The sequence below is a fragment of the Lissotriton helveticus genome, chromosome 8 (assembly GCF_964261635.1).
Source record: "Lissotriton helveticus chromosome 8, aLisHel1.1, whole genome shotgun sequence".
Classification (NCBI taxonomy): Eukaryota; Metazoa; Chordata; class Amphibia; order Caudata; family Salamandridae; genus Lissotriton; species Lissotriton helveticus.
Window position 1 is genome coordinate 303,913,554 of NC_136069.1, and position 22,880 is coordinate 303,936,433.

Here is a 22,880-nt window from a genome sequence, read left to right on the forward strand (position 1 = left end):
GTATTGTGTAGCATAGGTTTAGTTTTTGCCAAGAATCTACCAAAGGTTTCTCTAGGTTCTAATCGGCTCCATACCTTGGTTAGAATGAAGGAGGTCTGGTATCTCTGTCTCAGGACTCGTTTTCCCAACAGCCCGCATGGGGAGCCGGAAACACTGGAGCTGGATTCTCGGAAGGAGAAGGTCAGCTTCCTGGTCAGTGCGTCAGCTGGAGAGCCGGCTTCCTTCTGCACTTGCTCTAGTGAGCTGCGTCGGGCAAGTAGGTCTTTGAACTGCTCCGAACCACCGTATCTTGCTAGAGCAAGTGTAGGTATATTTATACCTTGAAGGTGTTTAGGAATGCCATAGTTTGACGTAAAGTCGGGCATATGAACGTCAAGAAAGAACCCCTAGGGAATAGTTGTTCTTTGTAAAGTAAATGAGTTCTTGGACAAATCAATATTCAAGCAAGGGGAAGTTCCCTAACTGCTTAAGCTGGTTTTCAAAGAAATCGTTGTGACGTTTGGTAGGGGTGGAAGTAGCCATGCCTGTATTTGGGTAGCATGGGCTATGCCTAAATAAGGGCTTGTTTTCTATGCCTATATAAGGGCAATGTGAATTGTACCTATATAAGGGCATGAATCGGGAAAATTCACTCGGAGCTTAAAACGCTACACAACACCCTCTCCACTTTCTTATGTACGACATTACTAAGTTCTAAACACATTAAAACATATCTAAACATTATGTGTTAAAAACCCACCCAAAATACAAAAAAATGCATTGGTCTTTCTCGTCTTTATTTGTATTATTTTCTGCAGCAAGCATTTTTAATAACTGGTTAAAAAAATAATAAACTATCACCTAGATCCTCTACCATCTCTGCCCTCCCCTACCCCCAGAGTACTGGAAATCTAATCATTGCAGTGGTCATTTATACTTTCTTTAATAATTTTTTTGAGAATTTCTGACACGAAAAGAGCATTTGTGCTGTACGCATTTAAAGCAATGTTTCATTCAAAGCATATAGATGACATTTGAAAATACTATCCGAATGAATCACGAAAAATACATTTATGAAATGGCTCTTAATTACAGAAGAAAAGTCGAGACCATTTCATAGCAGATTATATAAACTGGTTGATTGTGGACAAGGTAAAATATTGTCTCTTGGAAGTTTTCAAAGAATTCTAGTTCTCTATGAATAGTTCTACTTTAAGCAGATTACTTTGTGCCAAAAAATGAAAAAATACAAATTTGGAAAAACAAAAGTTTGATCATGGAAAAAATAGAGTTCCAAAGTTAGAAACTTTGTTTTGAAAAAATGAAGGTCGAATTCATAGTCTCTCAGAACACGGTGTGCCAAATTTCAAAAGTCAGTGTTATTGTTTGGAGAAACCATCAAATCTTCTAAGTCTTTAAAGAATTTGTCTACCATTGTAGGTGAAAGTTGGATTACCTCGTTAAGCCGATTAATCGCACATAGATGTGAAGTATCGCCATCAGCATTGGTCGCATTAGCAATGTTCGAATTGGAAGGTACCTGTGTGCCACTTTCCTCTCGTACCTCACCGTCAGCATTGTGCGTCTGTGAGATCTCAATGAATGCCGTCATCAGAATTGGTAGCCGCTGGGGACAACACAGTGCATGAGCTGTCACTGGTCCAAGCAAAGTATCAACATCCATTGACATGACTGATGGGAGTGTCAGAGAGATGTCTAGCACGCATTCTTCTCCACATAACAGGCATCGCAGAAATGGTAAGATGCAATCCTGCCAGATTGGTCTGAATGACATAAACCATGTGGTATTCAATTCTCTTAAACAAGTTAATCCCAAAATTTGGACTATGCGCTCACAACACTTCATCGCCAGTAGAGTATTTTCCACGGTGAACTGGGTATCGCTGGTGACTTGGCTTGCCATATCGAAGCAGTAGGAGCAAAAATAGTACCCTGCAGCGAGTCCTAAAATGAGAGGCAGTCCGCCAAACACAGAGTGCACGAAGTTTGGAAATATGCCTAGGACTGCTCCAAAAGGTGCTAACAGTCCCGAAAAAACTGTCTTAAATACATGTACAATACCGCTCGTGTCAGACATGTTTAAGATACGACCTAACATTTCTGAGAAATGTATAGGGCAATTTGTAGTTAATAGGGTGTGTATCTCTGCAGAAGTCCTTGCGACTTGCAGATTATAGTTCTCTTTGGCCGAGGTCAATGGTACAGTTTTCTGTAAAAGAATGGTTTTCATTCTGCTTAAAGTATCAAATCGTATAGAAGAAATGTTCAGTGAGGGTCATAAAGGCGACTCCTGGTCTATCTTGGTTTTCGGAAACAATACTTGCATACAGCAAGTGACCCTGGCTGACACAGTTACGAGATAGGCTAAACCTGGCAACATGCCACAGCAGCTGTGATCATTCAACGTAATGTAACTTCCATTAGAAAGGTGCCTAAAAATTGGATCAATCACTGCAGCTGGTGAACCTTGCAGGTGGCAGGATAAATTGTTAGAGGAACCATCGCAGGCCCCGTGTAAATGTATACCCTGACAAAGGAGAGAACCGCTTAGTGCGTTTTCACAATTTCTACCACTAAGAAACACTTCTCTCCCCCACTCCAACATTTGTGTGTGTATGATAATTCCCAGGATGTCTTGATGTATGTGACGTAGTGTTGAATAAACGCCAAGGCACATAGCCTGAGCGAATGTTTTGTAACATCCACCCTAATAGCATTATAGAATGTAATTGCCACTGACCATGTTGCAACATGACCAAGTCCTGTTCCATCATGTCTATGGCAGAGGATGCTGTGCTGTCCAAATAATATATCCTGGATGTCAGAGTCGTTAACCCATTGTCAACTACAGAGAGAGATTTCTCTAAATTAATACGATCAATTTCTCGTATTCGTTCTGCAGTCTCTGCTTGCGTAATCTTCCATGCTTCATTATAAGCAGCATAGATACCGGCGTACATAAAACGTTTATGATGCGGTTTAGTAGGTCCTTGTAAGAAGTTCCTCAGATAGCGCCATCTTTAAGTAAAGATAAGTGTTGTTTTACTTCCTTTACTGTAGACTTGTGTAGCCATTCAAGGCACAGTTTCCCTACACTGTATGTTGTTACTATTCCTGGATGCTGTCTCTGAACATATCTTGGATCTGGCCTAGTGAATGTGAACCCTTGTGTCTTATTCAGGAATCTATCTTGACAGTTGTTTGTGTCTGTGGGCCAGATTAACCATTTTTTTCAATCTGGATCTATTCTGTTGTGAAGCAAAATAGTATGTACGTCGACCTCCCCCTCTGAAGTGTTATTGATATCAGGTGTAGGTGTAGGTATGGACAGTTTGTTAATTTCCTTGATCTTGGCTAACCCAAGACAAGATGTCTGTTGGACAGTGTCATTCAAAAACATGATTTGCTCTGGGATGATGCAGGCTCTAAATAAGGCTTCCAATCCCTGCACCTGCCAGTCTTTTGTGCCCCAGACAGTTTTTGTCTCAATGTTGTCTTAACAAAAGTCGAAACCTAATGAAGACAGCTGAGCATAAAAGGCCACAGAATAAATTTGCTTGGTATTTGTCAACATACTTTTCATTCCTGTCCTATTAACATTTTTAAAATAAAATGATTCTGGATTTAAAACATTAAAACCTGGAAAGTATGGAAATGTGCCATAAAATGTTCTTGAGCTACCCTTTGGTGGCGTTGGACATTGTTCCCATTGGTTATGGAGAAGTGTGGCTCAATAGTTAGAGCGGCAGACCCTGATGCAGAGGTCTGGCCCGGGACCAGGGTTCAATTCCCGACGCGGCAGGGTCTTGGGCTCAATGTCCGCGGACTCGATAATTCTCGCCTCGGTGCCTATTCTAATCATGGGTCCCACTCTGCAACTCTGGGCAATAGCTTGCTTAATCTCCACAACGGCCCCAATAGCGCTGGGATGCCTGGCTACACCTTGGGGGTGCCCAGTAGGGAGCATCTCTCAGGGAAAACCAGGAAGGGTTCCACAGCGGTACACAGCTCCAGGATGCCCCGAGATGGGGCGGCAGTTCGCTTTACAAGTATACTTCCATTATATTTAAGTAAATTTCTAGGATTTGCAGATCTGTGCAAGAAATGATGACCATAGTGATTATAACAATACATTTGTTCATAATCTGATGAACCTTCTAAGTATTCATGATTTGTAAACTTTGCAGACATTTCTAAGTCTGGCATCATATTATTAATAGTCTCGACGTCCCAATCATCAGAAAAGGTACTGGGTGAAACAAAGTCATTCAAGGAAATCTTGAACTGGTGTGGAATCTTCAACAGCTCCGCCGGACCGAAAATGTCATAATCGGTTCTGTCCCAAGCTATACCACCAGATACAGGAACGGCTCTGATGTTCACTGATGACAAGTCTCTTTGTTCACAATGAGATGATTTGTGTGGCTTGAGGAGTAAATTGATGTTCATACTTGCTGTGTCCTTTTTAACATATATTCCAATTATCAGCATTCCCAAAGTTATTACACGAGTCAACCAATGTAGAAGAAAAAGTACACCCAACACAATCCAAAGTTCAATCCATGGTGAAACCAGATAAGTTTTTTTCAGGTGATGAAAAAGTTCTGTTCCTTGTTCTTTAAAAGTTCTTTTTACTGGTGTTGTTTCAGGTTCGCTGGGATCCTCAGAAAATTTATCAAAGTTAATGAAATAGCCAGAGGCAGTTCTGTCAATTGTAGGGATTGCATCAGGATTCGTTGAAATCGCTGGAACTACTTGATCACTTGTTACATTTGTATAGTCAGATGCTATATCATTGTAGACAGGTGTTTCTTGACGAACTGTTATTTGGGTCTCAAGAGGTACAAGTTCCATGGCTTTGTTGCATAGTCCTTATTTTCGCACTTCAGATTCTTCAAAAGTGATGAGTCTCTCAGTTTGAACCTCTTGGATAGTAGCCAGATTCGGACGTCTGCTACATCTTTGGAGTCCACTTAGCCTGCTGCTTATGATCGGCCACATGATGTGGTTTTACCAGGTCGATGGACACAAACCTGTTCTCCTTTTCATCAGCAAGGGGCGGCAGTAATACTGTTCTTGATCCGTGGATTGCTAGGACAGGTACTGGTTGTCTGTAAGAAGGCCCAAATTCCTTCTTATCTGCGATCTTTTCTCTGACTAGAGCCCTAATTTTTGGAATCTAGACAGGTCTTGCTGGGACGGATGGTTTTTCTTCAGTGGTCGTTGTCTTCAGGAACACGTTACTTTGGCTTTTTCATATTTCATTTAAGGCCTGCAAAATAGCCAAACGGTTTTTGTTCTACCTCTGAAGTCTGACACTCAAGATCTGGAATAATCATTCTTGTTCCACAAAGGATTTCATATGGAGTGATACCCCCTAGAGAACTTCTTGGCAGATTATTAAGACTACGTTGGAAACTTATTAGATGTTTGACCCACCCATCACCTGAGCCTAATACCCTAGCTGTTATAGATTGCTTTATGTCCCGGTTTTTTGTCTCCACTACCGAATTTCCCTCAGGATGGAATGGACTACAGTACCGCAATGGAATTTGGCCATGGCCTCCTTGTAAGCTCGAGAGCTAAACGCAGGACCCTGGTCAGAATGTAGCGTGCCAACTGCGTATGTGCCGATAAAGACTCGCAAATCTTTTATAACAGTTCGAGCGTCAGCCGAGCGCTGAGGCCACATCCAAATGAATCTTGAGCACGAATCCACTGCGACCATGATATATTTATAGTTACCATCCCTCTGTAAGGGGCCACAGTGAACCAGGTAAACGCAAGCTAATGGTTTGTCTGAAATTAATAGGGGCGTCTGCGCAGGACGTTTCACTGTAGATACTTTCATCTTTTGGTAGAATTCACATTCCAAAACATAGTTTCGGGTCTTTTTCCTCATGCGCAGCGCGGAGACACCTGCGTATGCAGAGGCGAGCCCTTCATGTGCTGCTAAAATTAGTCCTAATCTATGTTCCATGTTTGGAATTACTCTATCCCTCACTCAAGGAATTCGAGCAATAGGAACATTATTCACATCAGTTATGTATGAGTATTTGAGTGGAAAGCCTTTTGGTAATGTTTTACCACTGTCTTTGCTTGAAGCATTGACAGCTAGCATTATTTTGCCATCTATTTTCGTTTTTGAACGAGTGATTGCAGCTACGGAAGCCGTTTGCACAGCTGCCTTTGCGGCTTCATCAGCCAATGAATTCCCTGCAATGTGAACACCATCACGTTGATGACTCAGTATATGTATCACGTGAGCCTCTTGTCGTAACTGAACTAGTTGTTCCCAAAGCAACTTATGCTTGATTGTGCCACCTGTTGCATCTTTGTAACCGTTTTGAATCCAGTTTTGCAAGTATTCATTGTAAGATTGAACACAATAATACGAATCGCACACTGAGTGTGGGGAATTCACGATCAGTATTTTCAAGTGCCATCTTGAATGCTTGTAGTTCAGCTCGCTGAGCTGTACAATCTCCTAGAGATTGTGTTTTAGTGACCATTGGTCGGAATTTACCATTGCGTCACCTTTAACGATCGCGCACGCAGCACTATAAGCTTGTTTACCCCCCATAGCGGGTTGGGCTGATCAGTCAGTATAAATTATACATGCATACTGTTCTAGAGGCAGAATTTCAGTAGGCAGAGGACATTCTTGTTCATATTGTAGAAATTCTTGTGTTTTCAAATAAGGGTCAAAAACTTATTCAACGTCTTTTGCAGCAAGAGAATTAACCCATTGTATCCTTCTCGGATGTAAAGCTTTAGCATTCGGAATGCTCGCTTTTGTCACTGCCTCTAAGGCAGGTACAGGAGTAACGACCATTATGCGCTTACCCTGTGCGAAGGCTCTCTCTTTTGCTACTGCAGTTTGAAGCGCTGTCAGAATTTTTTCTGTTGAAGTGAATTTCAATTCTGCTTGTGTGTACAAATGTGATTTGTAAGCTATTGGTACTTTTTCTCCTTCGTTATGTGAATCCGCATTGTCCTGGAATGATTCGGATCACTAAGTTGCGTACGTTTACGCATGTTTGTAAATGTTTTGTTGCTAATATGTCTGTTTGCAATGGACGCAAAATTTCTGTGTTTTCGAGTCCAATTAACTGTTTTGAAATCAGGTTTGATTAATTCGTAGAGAGGTTTGACCCTTTCTGCGTAGTTTAGAATGTGAGTTCTTCAGAAATTTAGGAAACCTAGAATCAACTGTAAGTTTTTCCGCGTTTTTGGCGGTCGGAGCAGCGCACATTTCTCTAGAAAGTTTGCTGCCAGGCTTTTGCCTTCACTTGATAACTCGTATCCTGGGTGCGTTCCCAGGTGCGCGCTCCGGTACGCGCACCCTGAGCGCACCACAGGGAAAAACAGTGTAAAAAATTATAGGAAAAAAATTATTTAGAGTGCTTAGAGGTAGGGTAGCTCTGAAAAGAGCTGTTGTGTTATGTGGTGTTTTTTGTACCTACAAATAGGTACCAATGCAGAGTCTTATATTCAAGAGGAAAACTCTATTCCCCTCATCTGTAAAATGCACACCATCTCTCCTATAGATGTCTTGCATGTTGTAACGCAAGTTGTTGTGGTAAATGGAACCCATACCATAGTCTCTGAGGAAAGCAGAAACAGATTTATTTACATGTTTCCTTGCTGTTTCAATCTGTGGACAAAATTGGTTGGACCAGTTCCATTTTTGCCTTTGGCATATATTAGAAAATACCAAGGCAGTTTTTGGAAAAAGTGACATCAATTGCCCAAAGATCTCCTTTAAAAGCATTTCCAGACCTACCCCAGTCAAAGTGCCCAAGTCATTGCCACCACAGTGCACAATGATAAGGTCAGGGTGTGGTAAATGCATAAAGGATTTTACCAATGGTATCAATTGGTGACTTCTTAATCCTCTCTGTCCAATCCATACAATGTCCACATTTGGTAAATCAAGGTTGTAAATACCTCTGTTAGCTGCGTATTTTTGACTCCAGTGGACATAGCCATGACCCACAAACCAGACTTTTTGCATGTTGAAGGTAGATGTACTTCTAGTCAGATGAATTGTGGAAATGAAATGGCAGTTTGATTATGGAAAAAAATGCTTGGAAATCAGTGCAGTTGAAAAACCAGAAATGATTGGTGCTTTCTTAAAAATCTCCTGTGAAAATTAGGCTGCATGCTTTTTTTTTGTAAGAAGTCATTTAAATGGTTGAGAAAAAGTAATTTAAAGAAATATTGCGTTTCATTAGCTAGTAGATTGAGAGGTCAAACAACCTTGATGGATTTTTTTGCAACATAGTATAATGAACTTGTGAACTGTGTGCTGGTTTAAGAGGGAGTTACCATGGTTACTTGGTGAATGAGCACTGGGGGGATGGGTGAATGTTATGTGAGTTTCAAAGTCTTGAAATGTACAACCAATTAAAATGTGCAGTTTGGTTTTGAATTTGTGTGGGAACAAATTTAATCGGTTAGGTACAAGAATATGGGTCTGAAATGAGAAAGAATCTATCCCATTATTCTTTTCTTCCTCTCTCTTCCCATCCTTTGCTCTTTCACTGTTTTCCCTTCCCTTACTGTCCTTACTCCACTTCACTAATTCCTTCTCTTACTCCCTCTGTCCTCTTACTTCTACACTCCTCTTACCTCATTCTCTCTCTATTATCTTCATTCTCTCTGACCCCTTAGTCTGTCACTCCTCTTCTATCACACTTCTTTCCTCTCTCACTCAGGGCCTCATTTATGAGAAATGACGCATTGCTGCGTGAAAGCAGCGATGCATCACTTCTCAGTGCGCTCTCCTTGCGACATTCCTGATGCGTCATATTTAATGTATGACGCATTATGTCGCAAGGAGTTACAGATACGTCAGTATTTCTGACGTATCTGTAAATGCAAAAGTGATGCATTGCTGGAGTGTGTCACAAAAGTGACGTAACTCCAGCAATGCATCCTTTTACATGGGGCCAGCCCCATGTGAAAGGGCATGTGTCAGTCTTACGCCTGCTGTGAGGCAGGCGCAAGATTTTGACGCAACGGTGTCCTAAAAATGACGCAGTGAAATCTCATAGATTTCACTGCGTCACTTCTACGATCCTTCCTTGCGTCAATACGCCCCCTTTGCATACATTACACCTGGCGCAGGTATAATGTGGCGCAGGGGTTTACAAAGTGACACATCTACCTAGATGCGTCACTTTGTAAATATGACTCAACAAGGTGCATTTTTTACACCTCTGGTGCGTCACAAAAAGTGACGCACCGGCGGCGTAAAAGTGACGTATGGCCTCATAAATGAGGCCTTTAGTCTTCTACTCTCACTTTTGCTTTCACTTTCTCTTCACTCCCTTACTCACCTTCTCTCATGCTCACTTGCCTTTATCCAGTCTGTATCTCCACTCTCGCAAGGAGTTACAGATACGTCAGTATTTCTGACGTATCTGTAAGTGCAAAAGTGATGCATTGCTGGAGTGTGTCACAAAAGTGACGTAACTCCAGCAATGCATCCTTTTACATGGGGCCAGCCCCATGTGAAAGGGCCTGTGTCAGTCTTACGCCTGCTGTGAGGCAGGCGCAAGATTTTGACGCAACGGTGTCCTAAAAATGATGCAGTGAAATCTCATAGATTTCACTGCGTCACTTCTACGACCCTTCCTTGTGTCAATACGCCCCCTTTGCATACTTTACACCTGGCGCAGGTATAATGTGGCGCAGGGGTTTACAAAGTGACGCATCTACCTAGATGCGTCACTTTGTAAATATGACTCAACAAGGTGCATTTTCTACACCACTGGTGCGTCACAAAAAGTGACGCACTGGCGGCGTAAAATTGACGTATGGCCTCATAAATGAGGCCTTTAGTCTTCTACTCTCACTTTTTCTTTCACTTTCTCTGTCTCTTCACTCCCTTACTCACCTTGTCTCACACTCACTTGTCTTTATCCAGTCTGTATCTCCACTCTCGCAAGGAGTTACAGATACGTCAGTATTTCTGACGTATCTGTAAGCGCAAAAGTGATGCATTGCTGGAGTGTGTCACAAAAGTGACGCAACTCCAGCAATGCATCCTTTCACATGGGGCCAGCCCCATGTGAAAGGGCCTGCTGTGAGGCAGGCGCAAGATTTTGACGCAACAGCGTCCTAAAAGTGACGCAGTGAAATCTCACAGATTTCACTGCGTCACTTCTACGACCCTTCCTTATGTCAATACGCCCCATTTTGCATACATTACACCTGGAGCAGGTATAATGTGGCGCAGGAGTTTACAAAGTGACGCATCTACCTAGATGCGTCACTTTGTAAATATGACTCAACAAGGTCATTTTTTACACCACTGGTGCGTCACAAAAAGTGACGCACCGACGGTGTAAAATTGACGTATGGCCTCATAAATGAGGCCTTCAGTCTTCTACTCTCACTTTTTCCTTCACTTTCTCTGTCTCTTCACTCCCTTACTCACCTTGTCTCACACTCACTTGTCTTTATCCAGTCTGTATCTCCACTCTCGCAAAGAGTTACAGATACGTCAGTATTTCTGACGTATCTGTAAGTGCAAAAGTGATGCATTGCTGGAGTGTGTCACAAAAGTGACGCAACTCCAGCAATGCATCCTTTCACATGGGGCCAGTCCCATGTGAAAGGGCCTGCGTCAGTCTTACGCCTGCTGTGAGGCAGGCGCAAGATTTTGACGCAACAGTGTCCTAAAAGTGACGCAGTGAAATCTCATAGGTTTCACTGCGTCACTTCTACGACCCTTCCTTACGTCAATACACCCCCTTTGCATACATTACACCTGGCGCACGTATAATGTGGCGCAGGCGTTTACAAAGTGACGCATCTACCTAGATGCGTCACTTTGTAAATATGACTCAACGAGGTGCATTTTTTACACCACTGGTGCGTCACAAAAAGTGACGCACCGGCGGCGTAAAAGTGACGCATGGCCTCATAAATGAGGCCCTCAGTCTTCTACTCTCACTTTTTCTTTCACTTTCTCGGTCTCTTCACTCCCTTACTCACCTTGTCTCACACTCACTTGTCTTTATCCAGTCTGTATCTCCACTCTTTCCTAAACATCACTGCTCTTTTCTTACCCTTCCACACCCCCATTCCTTTACTACATTATCTTCACTTATCCTCATTCCCCATGTTCACTCTCCTTCTCCTCACTCTCCTTCCCCACACTCACCTTCTTTCAGTCCCCCTACTTCACTTCCCTTCCCCTGTCGTCCCTTTCTTTGCTTTCTCACTCATTTTCCTTTCCTCTCTCACTGCACTCCACTTCAGTTACTCTTTTTCATTTTTTTAAGAATACAGCTCTTTTTTGAGAATTGGAGGTAGTTCTGAAAATAACTTTTTTTTTCTTTTTTTTTCAACAAAAACAAAAATAGGGAATGGCAAACTGCTCAACAGGAGCAACAAAAAAAAATCAAAATTAGGGCTGGGGACGGCAGCGGTTGTTCTCCAATGCTCGAGCAATGATCATGATACTTTGTTCCCCGTAACAAAGTAGAGCATCACAATGCTTGCATTTGATGGAGGCCTCATTAAAAATAGGCTGAATATTTGGGATCACCTGCTCTGGTCGCCCCCTCACCGATGCAGTTGCTCCTCCAGTTGAAGTAGAGGCACCATCTCTTGGAGGCTCTCGTGCCAGAGCCCTGACACTCTCCCGGGCATAGTTCTGGGGATGCCTTCTCTGGACGTGGCGAATCATGGTAGAATTACCAAAACTGTACTTCCTTGTGCGGTCTCCTCGGGAAAGTACAGTATGGCAGATCTTACACTCCACCTTTGGAGCATTTACTTTTTTACGTCCCTCAGGAATATCAAAAAATGTCCATATGAAATGTTCTTTAACCTTCGGCTGAGGAGGCTCTTCATCTATGAATCCATCTGACTCCTCACTGCTGCTGGATGCTCTGGCAGCCATTGTATCCACCGATTATAAGCAGAGAAAAAAAGAGGTCTTGCTCTCACCAAAGTGAAAGAAGAAGTGAAGGAAAAGGGTGGGGTTTTCATTCTTTGGCAAAAAAATCTGTTAGCAACCAATGAAAATTTTTATTTTAAGGTCACATGACTTGACACGCTTACGCTACGCGCAACGGAGCGCTTCCGGGGGCGCTTACGCGGCGCGAACGTAGGCGCTTCCGGGGGCGCTTACGCGGCACGCCTGAGTGACGTTTTGGTAGCTTTACGGAAATGCAAAATCATTTTCATTCAGAAAATCAAAAATACTACTTTTATGAGCATGGTACTGAATGTCTTGCATTATTATTTACTTTTCATACATTTTTTTTTTACGAACGCAGAAATAGCGCTCTTGCTGCGCTCTCGGGAGAGCTTACCGGTGCGCGCACCCTGAGCGCTCCAAGTCAAAATGATACGGGTAAGCTTACCGGTGCGCGCTCCCTGAGCACACCAGGAAAAAATGATTAAAAAAAATATATATACATTGAACAAATAATTTTTTTTTTTTAATATAATTATTATTTGTAAAAAACAGCTAATAAAAAAAAAAAAGAAACGTAGGTTACAAAGTCGATATACAAAGGAATTAGCTTTTAAAAAAACTATGAAATTCACTGAAAAAACCATAGGTTTCACAAACGTTATAGTTAGGAATTAGCATTTAAAAAACCTTTGAAATTCACTGAAAAAACCATAGGTTTTACACCAGTTATAGTTAGCTGAACATTTTACTCATACAAAACCATTGAAATTCCCACATTATAGTTAGTTGGACTCACTATAACTCGCGCGACCGCAATCCACTGCTGATGATGTCACATATTACATCATTCATGACATGGTCAGTGACATCACTGATGACATCACTGATGACATCTCAATGACATCACTGATGACATCACTGATGACATCTCAAATGACATCACTGATGACATCATCCATGTGATACACCTCCTCACACTCTAATCTAACCTTTGATACACCCAGTGTTAACTACAAACTACCATTCCTGAAATTATTGACACACCAATACAAGTAACTACATACGCACTCACTGTTTTCTAGGTCTACACACACATCCACTCATTCACCCATACAATCACTCATACATACAGGCACTCATCAATAGAACACTATCATATCCACTCATACACTTATACAGACACTCACACGCTGACACTCATCTACAGAGTTACTCACACACCTAGTCAGTTATGCAAAGAATCAATCACACTCCCATTTCCTCAACTACACAGTTTTACTCACTAAACCTTACTTAATCAAACATATACTAACACATACTTACTCTCTTTTACAATCACTGATACAAGTACACATTGATCCATACAGTCACTTATGCCATCACAGGCTCTCATGTATAGTCATTTATATATGCCAACTCTCACATGCACTGTGTTTTACATATGTACTTACTTAGACATGGAGCACTGAGATAGCCATTCACTCACCAACACACCCATGCACACAGTCAACCACCCATACAGCTCTTTCCACATGCACTCTTGAACCCATATACCAAGTGAATCAACTGCTCTCACAAATATGCACAGAGTCACACACCTCCCAGCCACCCACACACACACTCACCCTCACATACAAATATTTGGGCAACTAATCAATAACCCATATAACCACTCATATAGCTACTGATCAACACATGCAGCAGCTTACACAACAACAGACATACTGATGCACACATTCAGACAGTTTAGTCACTAACCAATGCATTCAGTAAGACACATTTAATCACTCACTCATACAGTCAGTCACGCACCTACTAAAGCCTTCATCCAGACACTCATACATCCACTCATTCTTCAATATGTAAAACATATTTTAACTTTTCAGAAACACACACTCACTGGAAGATGTCATCAGTGATGTCATCAGTGATGTCATTTGAGATGTCATCAGTGATGTCATCAGTGATGTCATTTGAGATGTCATCAGTGATGTCACTGACCATGTCATGAATGATGTAATATGTGACATCATCAGCAGTGGATTGCGGTCGCGCGAGTTATAGTGAGTCCAACTAACTATAACGTGGGAATTTCAATGGTTTTGTATGAGTAAAATGTTCAGCTAACTATAACTGGTGTGAAACCTATGATTTTTCAGTGAATATATATATATACATACATACATACATACATAGACATATACATATACATATATATATATTTTTTTTTTGTTTGTTTTTTTAGACACTGACGAAGCTTGTATAGCGAAACGCGTCTGTCTGGGGTGAGGGGGGTTTGCAATAAAAAATTCACTAAATCGGATACCAGCGTGCTTGCCATCCTTTCAACTGTATTGAGTTGATACGTGTTGCAATATATAAGAATATATATATATATATATATATATATATATATATATATATATATCCTCTACGGGCGGCACAATAAGTGCTGCAGCCCTTAGAGGCCTTCCCTGGCCACAGTACCTTATTTATTTTAGTATTTTGTAGAGCGCGCAGCTACCTCCGACGGAGGTGTCCCGGCGCTAAAGACGTTATCTCAGAGGGTCAGATAAGAAGGGATGGAGTGGGTTTAGATCTGGGAGAAAAACCAGGTCTTTAATTTTTTTCGGAAAAGGGGTTCTGACGTCATGAATCTCAGCTCTGTGGGCAGCTGGTTCCAGAGTTTAGAGGTGACAACTGCCAGAGCCCTTCCTCCCGTGCGAGCAAGACGGAAGCGGGGGCATGTCATGAGGCGGAGATGATTGGATCTGAGGTTGCGTTGTGACTGTGAGAACTTCAGTCTGCGCCGTAGGTATGAAGGGCCTTGATCATTAAGGGCTCTGAAAGCTAAGGTAAGGGCCTTGAATTGTATCCGTAGTTTTATTGGGAGCCAATGAAGTCTGATAAGGTGGGGTGAAATGGAGTGGCGATAAGGAATGTTATTAACCAGCCTGGCTGCGGCGTTTTGGACTCTCTGTAGCTGGTAAATGAGGTAAGATGGAGCACCGACATAAAGGCTATTAGCGTAATCCAGGTGGGAAGTTATCAGTGCTTGGACTACTGTTTTTCGGGAGTCTAGCGGCAAGTAGGGGATGATTTTTTTTAACATTCGTAGCTTTCCGAAGCAGGCAGAGGTCACTTTGCTGATTTGGGTTTTACAGGAGAGAGAGGTATCAAATTGAAATCCTAAGTTTCGGGCTGCTGGGACTGGTGCTGGGGGAGGGGTAGAGTTCGGTAGGCCACCAGATGGTGGGCGGTACAGGTGATTTCTGATTAAAAAATAAGACTTCCGTCTTATCCGTGTTGAGTTTTAAGTTGTTCTCAGACATCCATGAGGCAATCTTCAGCATGCAATGTCGAAAGTTGTCGAAAGATTTTTCAGTGTGGTCTTTGAAGGAGAACACCAGCTGGGTGTCGTCGGCGTAGAAGGTAACTTTGACGCCACAAGATTCGACAACTTTTGCCAGTGGTTTGAGGTACACATTGAAGAGGAGTGGGCTAAGGGAGGAGCCCTGTGGGACTCCCCAAGTCAACGGTTTTTTGGATGAGAGAAAGGGACCCAGCATCACTTGTTGAGTTCTGTTTGTGAGGAATGATTTTATCCATGAGAGGGGGGGCCCGCCGATCCCTATCTCTTGAAGAAGAGTCAAAAGTTTGTCATGCGAGATGGTAGCGAATGCAGCGGATAGGTCAAGGAGGACCAGCATGGCCTCCTCTCCCCTATCCGTGCATTCTCGGATTGACTCGGAAACTTCAAGCAGCGCTGACTCGGTACTATAGCCCGGTCTGAAGCCTGATTGGGTATCGTGGAGCAAGGAGTTTGTTTCAAGGTAACTCGATAATTGCATTTGAACTGCTTTCTCAAGTACCTTTGAGGGTTTAGGCAGGAGTGAGATCGGGCGGTAGTTGTTAAGACAGAGAGGGTCAATACCAGTTGTTTTTTTAATAGGGATAAGCAATGCATGTTTCCAGCCAGCGGGAACAACACTGGTGGATAAGGAGGAGTTCCCGATTTCGAGAAGGGGGTTTATGATTAAGGGGGCAATTTCATTCAGGATAGTGACTGGGGCAGGATCCAGAGGTGAGCCTGATTTGCATTCCAGAAATAGTTTCATAGCATGTTCCTTAGAGAGTGGTTGGAATGATGTAAAAGCATATTTGTAGTTCATGTCAAGGTCTACAGCGCTGGCTTGATCGTTCTGGCGGATCGTTGCAGCGATGTTGGTAATTTTCTCTTCAAAAAAGTTTGACAGATTATCACTCAGTGTTTGGGACATGGGTACTGGAACGGTAAGTGCATTAGGCTGAGTGAACTCTTTCACTATATTGAAGAGAGTTTTGGTGGAATTTTTTGCTTTGGCGATGGTGATAGAGAAATAAGTGCTCATGGAGTGGTGTTTGAGTTTGCGAAACTCTTTAAGGCTTTGTTTGTAGAGTGCTTTACTGATAGGGTCATAGTTCAGTCTCCAGAGTCGTTCCAGCTTTTTGCATTTGCTTCTGTGTGCCCTGAGTTCTTGTGTGAACCATGGGGCGGAAGGTTTAAGTCTGTGGGAGGTAAGGGTGTGTAATGGGGCGATTTTCTCTATTGCCGCTGTGAGGTCGTTGTTTAGAATACTTACCGCCGCGTCCAGGTCGTCTGGTAGCGGGTTGAGGTTATTGAGGTATGTTTGCTCTAGGGCAGTTAGTGAGAGTTTATGCCATTTTCTGCCTTGGGTTCTAATGGCGGACTTCTGTTTGGTAATTTGGGTTAGAGAGATCTCAAAAGGTATTAAATAGTGGTCTGACCATGTCAGCGGTAGGGGGGGAATGATTTTAAGTTTCTCGTGGTTTGAGAATATAAGGTCGAGGGTGTGCCCTGCTGAATGTGTGGGGCCATTTACCTTTTGTGGAAGATTTAGATTTTTCATAGATTCCAGGAGTTGAGCAGCGCGGTTGCAGCTGCTCATATCCACATGGTGGTTGAAGTCTCCTAGTACCATGAAGTGAGGATGTTTAAGGGAGAGATCTGCAGTGACTGCCAGTAACTCTAGGACGGCTGGTTGAGCAGTGTTAGGCGGGATGTAGGTCAGAATCCCAGAGGAGATGGCAGTAGTGGAGTCCGTGATTGAGAAGTATAGAGCTTCTATAGGTTTGATGTTTGTAATTTTCCTGGTAGTAATTTTCAGATGATCTTTTAGAATTACAGCGATTCCTCCACCTGATTTGGAGCCTTCGCGGTTAAGGCAGGAAAAGCTGTACCCAGACGGAATCGCTAGGGCGATGTCAGGGTTGGAGGAGTCTTTTATCCAGGTCTCGGTTAAAAATAATGCGTCCCAGGATGTGGAGGACAGTAAGAGCCAGATGGCGTTGGCGTGGCCGGGTAGTGAGCGGCAGTTGACTAACCCCATGGAGTAGGTTTTGGTAAGAGGGGGTTTGATGTCAGGAGGTTTGCGAGGACAAGTCCAGGCGGGGCGTAGGGAGAAGGAGCAGTTGGGGCAGTGGTGGAGAAAAGGGCTGGTTAAAGGGAAGTTGCAAGACGTAGGAGACGGGCAGGAGGTCTTGCACAGGTCCAAGAGCTGAGCTCTGGTCCAAGTTATACGCTGGGCTGGAGGAGAACTGGCAGCATAGCTGGCCCTGGGCACGGAGCCGGCGCAGACGGGCGCAGACGGGCTTGCCTTAGGCGCGCCTTTGGCGCGCAAACGGCGCGCCCGCTGCGCGGCCGGGAAGTGCACATGATATAGTGTTAGGGGGCGTGGCCAAAGGGAGGTGGGCGTGGCCTCGGCGTGCCGGGCAATGGCGGCAAATCTGAATTGTGGTTCGCGTCAGCGCTGGGGTCCGCTGGGCGTCAGTGCATGAAGTTGCAGCAGGTAAGCTTTTTTAAAAACACACTAGACAATCAATAGTTAAAAAATTCAGTTAGCACACACTTCTCCCGGCTTTCCGCCTCAGGAGATAAGCAATCTTATGGTCGCGCTTGTAATCAGCGCGCCTAAAATAGTCAGAGCGGGGGGCGTGGCCAATGGGAGGTGGGCGTGGCCTCGGCATGCCGGGCAATGGCGGCAAACCTGAATTGTGGTTCGCGTCAGCGCTGGGGTCCGCTGGGCGTCAGTGCATGAAGTTGCAGCAGGTAAGCTTTTTTAAAAACACACTAGACAATCAATAGTTAAAAAATTCAGTTAGCACACACTTCTCCCGGCTTTCCGCCTCAGGAGATAAGCAATCTTATGGTACCTTTTACAAGAGACTGACATGTGACCAGAGAGGTGCCAATTAGGGGTACAAGGTACAGTTTTGGGGAAAGAACATAGGCCCTGTGAACCTGATTGGCAGGGACCCAGGGTATATTAAGTCAAAGTGCATCAGTAGTCTGGCAAAAGGGTTACTGCAACAGAAACCCGGCTTCCTATAGCCATGGTGTGGAGCAGTTGGTGACAGGAACCAATCCCTAACTTCTGAAAGTGAAGAAATGGATCCAACCTATCCCCATGGCACCCTCTCTAGGACAAAAAATCAACTGTCCATCCTTATCTGCCATTATCTCATCGACTGACTGGTTATTATCTTAATGTAAAGATGTTAGGGTTGGTGGCTGCTTGTTCAAGACTTTTTCATTCCCTGTTTTTATGTTCCTCCTGCTTAGCACCTCTAAAGGTAAATGTTTTTATGAAGTGGCCTGTGAAGGTCACCTCAAATGGTACAAGCCCTCTGTCCAAGTTACCATGTTAACAACTGCTAACCTCCTTGCACCTCTGACAATGGTAGCTTCCAAGTCTGAGTTGTGCTGCTCCAGGCTTCCAAGTTTAACTGTTTGTCTTACATCCCTTAATGATTAGCCTGCATGAGTCCCTTGGCAAGCAACAACACTCTGAGTTTCACATCTTGCAGGAGCCCGCTTGCAGGATACAGGACAAACATCTAAAAGAAGAACAATCCAGCACCCTGCTTTGCTGGGTCTCACAGCATTGAACCATGGCTGGCAGGCCCAGGCGAGGGAAGCCTTCTCCTGGGTCTCTCAGTGTCGGATCATGGCTGCGATTCCCAGGAGAGAGGAGCCAGTGGGTTAGCAAGGTAAATGGGATACTCTCTCTTGTGCCACAGTCTGGATGTAAACTTATTCATAATTTGGGTAAATTGGGCCCATAACACATTTGGGATTCAGTGGCATTTTACCTTCTGCATTATTGATAGCTACACCACTGAGAGTGGCCTCTTCCTCACCCTCACATCCATTGTCGCGACACCCAGAGGAGAAGACTGCCACCATTGAGCCTTACAGCACTAGAGCATGGCTTCAAGGCTCTTTGAAGGATGGACCTTTCCTGTGCCTCACAGCCTTGTATTATGGCTGCAAGGAGTGTGATAGAAGGAGACAGTGGCAATGTAACAGCACCATGGACCGTGTTGCAAGTAAATGATGCTGGACATTAAAATAATCATAATTTGGGTGCACTGGGTCCCAGTCATCCATGAGCCCTGGTGGCACTGCATCTGCTGTACTACCGCTGGCTATGCTCCTGACATGGACCTCTGCACAGAGCCATGGTACAGTGCTGGGAAAAAATTCCACTTGAATCTGGGGGAGAGGGATCCCCTATCCAGCATATCGCATACCTGGCCCGTGGCTGCAAAGCCTAAGAGGGGGGATATTCCCTAGGCCTGCAGTGCTACACAGTAGCAACAAGGCCGAGGGCAGGGGCATCAACCTCCATATGCTCGTCAACCGTGGTCTAGCGCTGCAAGTTGCAGGAAAAGAGAGCCCAGGATGGACAGCTCTTTGCCTGGACCTCTCAGCAATAGTTTAGTGCTGCAAGTCCAACAGAAGGGAGTTCCCTCCCTTGGGCCTCCCCACTATGATCCAGAGCTACAAGTCTCAAAGGAGTGGGTGGGTGCTTTACCCTGAGTCTCACATCTATGGTCTAGCACTGAGGGGCCCACACAGGGGGGCACTCCCATGTGTCCCCAGCCATGGGCTAGTGATTTAACGCTTAGGGGAGGGTGGTCTTATCACATGAGCCTCCCAGCCATGGTCTAAAGGGAGGAAACCCCACTGCCCTGGGGCTTGCATACACGGTCTAGCACTACAAGGCCTAGCAGCGAATGACCCAACACTGTGAGGCCCTGGAAAGTGTCCCCATCCCCTGGGCCCAGTAGCCATGGTCCAGCACTGAAAGGCGCAATTAAGGTGGCCAATCTTACCTCATCACTTCACAGGACAGTTTGTGCCTTTGGAGACATACTGCGCATGCAGAAACACATTGCGTTTGCAGAGACATCAGATGTTCGCTGATGAGCAGAGAAACTATTAATTGTATTCAAGATTTTTTTTTTGTGCAATATTTTTATTAGATTTCGTACCACACAGCATTTGGTGGTAAACTCATTGCATAGTCACATTGTATGTACTCATCAATGTACCATGTTCCTCCTAGAAAAGTTTGCATCGTATAGGCATAAACACAGGCCAAAAAGGAAAATAAGGTAAACTTCACATCAATGTTAAGTACAGTACAGTTACAGAACCCCAGTGGACACCCTCCAGGGCTGATCAATATTCTTACAAAGATTTTTAAGGTTTGATTCTAAATCCCCATCCTCTAAAGCAGGCCATCTTAAAAGATAACCCATTTGCAGATTGAATGTATAAATTGTGATTACTGTTCATACTATATTGGAGCCTTAACTGTTCCCTTTTGCAAATTTTGAACTACAAGTGTAGAAAGTAAACCACTCTGGCCTCCAAATAGAATTAATTATTTGTAAGCTTTGAAACCCAATGGTAAATATCAGTATCTACCACACATACTGCCCAGTAACTACCTGCTGCCACAGGACCTTGTCCAGTGGGCATGTTTTAGCCATGGAACAAGGACATTTAACATCTAAATTGAGCTTTACCACTTCACCTAAATATGATGGAAATAAATAGTGTTCTAATTTTGGGCAGGGCCCATAACTCAGTGACATTTCACTGCAAACTGCAGACCCTAGTATGAACATGGAACCAGGAGACATGGTTTTTAATCCCAGTTTCTTATTTGGCTAAATTGTGTGCTCTTGTGCAGTCACTTTTTGGAACTTATTGCTCTGCTCTCTTTTCAGCAAATTTTGGAGTATTTTGAGTCAATGTATGAACTGAAAGTGAGAGTGTGATTAAACAAATGTACTGATATTACTTGGGGAGAAAAGGAGCTGGCACATTTATCTAAATGTAACTGAGCAGTAACTGTGAATAGCCTTTGCACCAAGTAGCAGTGTGCTGCACTGTGCTAATTTACCAAACTTTGATCAGGTATCCTCTTCCTCATCCACTCATCTAATGATATGGCACCCCTTTGAAAACGCCTCATTGGAAGAAATGGAAAGCAAGGACATGCTCCCGGACAAGTCTCCGGCAGGGGTTCCATGCATTCATTTAAGGCGCTTGGCATCTTAGTGCCAGAAGGTGCTACACTGACAAGCATCTCTTTCACAGTTCATAAAATGTTGAAAGAGTGAGAGTTGATTGTTTTTGAGATGGCTAAACATGTCTGGCTCCAAAATGTGGTGGCAATAGAAGTCCCATAGTGCCTCTGTAAGGACAAAGGTAAAGCAACCCCAATTGGAAACAAAATCTGCAAAATGCTGAGTTTGGTCTCCCTACGTGGCCCCCCTTCCCTTTGCCTCCCAATGTTTGCAGGCTGGGAGAGGGAACCGCACAGCTTTGGAGTAGTGCTGTGAAGCCCAGGGGAGGTGGGCCCCTTCCACTATTCCTCCCAGTGAGGCACTTGATTTGAGAGGCCCAGTGAAGTGGCACCCCCATGCTCGACCTCACAATGCTACACCATAGGTGCGAGGCCCCGTGTTGGAAGACTGCCCACAGTGCCTATGCCTTGTGCCGACACTTGGGACTCACCAAACAACTGGAGTGGGTGGCGGTTGGGAGATTAAAGGAGATCCACTGGACATGGACTCCTTCAAAGACTGCGTGAAAGGGAATGAGGTCTGGGATGTATCAGAAACTTTAAACAGTGCAAAATAATACAAACATTGGCAAAGCCAATAGGTCTCGCCCATGTGAGAGCTATTGACTTTGCAAATGTGTGCAATAGCCCTTGTACAGCAGAGCAAGGCAGCTGTGCAGCATGGCTAAAAGTTAGGGAAAAAAGCACTATGAACTGGCAGGTCTGGCCGCATCATGGCACTTTCTTTCTGGCGGAAGGGGGAAGAGGTAAGCAATAACAGGGGAGAAAGGTTTAGGGGACAGGGCGATCAACAACAAAAGGAGGGAGGGGGGAAGGTGTATTGGGCAAGAAATGAGGGGAGCAGTGGGAACGGGTCAAGCAATAATGCGAGGAGGGAGACGGGGCAAGCAACAACGCATGATGGAGGAGAATTACCGGGCAAGCAACAATAGAGGGGGTCATCAGACATGGATGTCATTTAGGGGCCGCTGCTGCAATCCCTGACATGCCCCTTATGACCCCTGGCACTGCCTTTGTGACCCCTAGTGTGAGCAGTGGCAGGAACAGAAGCAGCTCATCCTTATGTACGTTGGTGGGGGGCTTCACACACCTTGTTTTTTAGGTCTCGCCTACGCAGCACGCATGCGCTGCATAGTAGGGCCTTTAGCCGTCGCTCTGCTAATTTTCAAGCACACATCTGTGCTTGCGACAGAATCCACCTTGCGGGAGCGAGCAGCGGCACGCCACAAGAATGAGTGCAGTGCTTGAAAATGAGCAGACTGCTCTCCCGGCTCAACTTCCTTGCCCATGCGCTTTCACTTTTGTTCGTGGCCGCGCAGTTAGGTCACTGTAAACCCGCGCTGACAGAGACATATGGTTACTGGATGCCCCGCCCTCTTCCCACCACGATCGCTTGTGAAATATTCCTTCAAGCATCGGCGAGGCGTGACGTGACGCACCTGCTCCACTAGCTCTTGGACCTGAAACCGCCTCTCTCTAGATGCTGGTGAGTACGT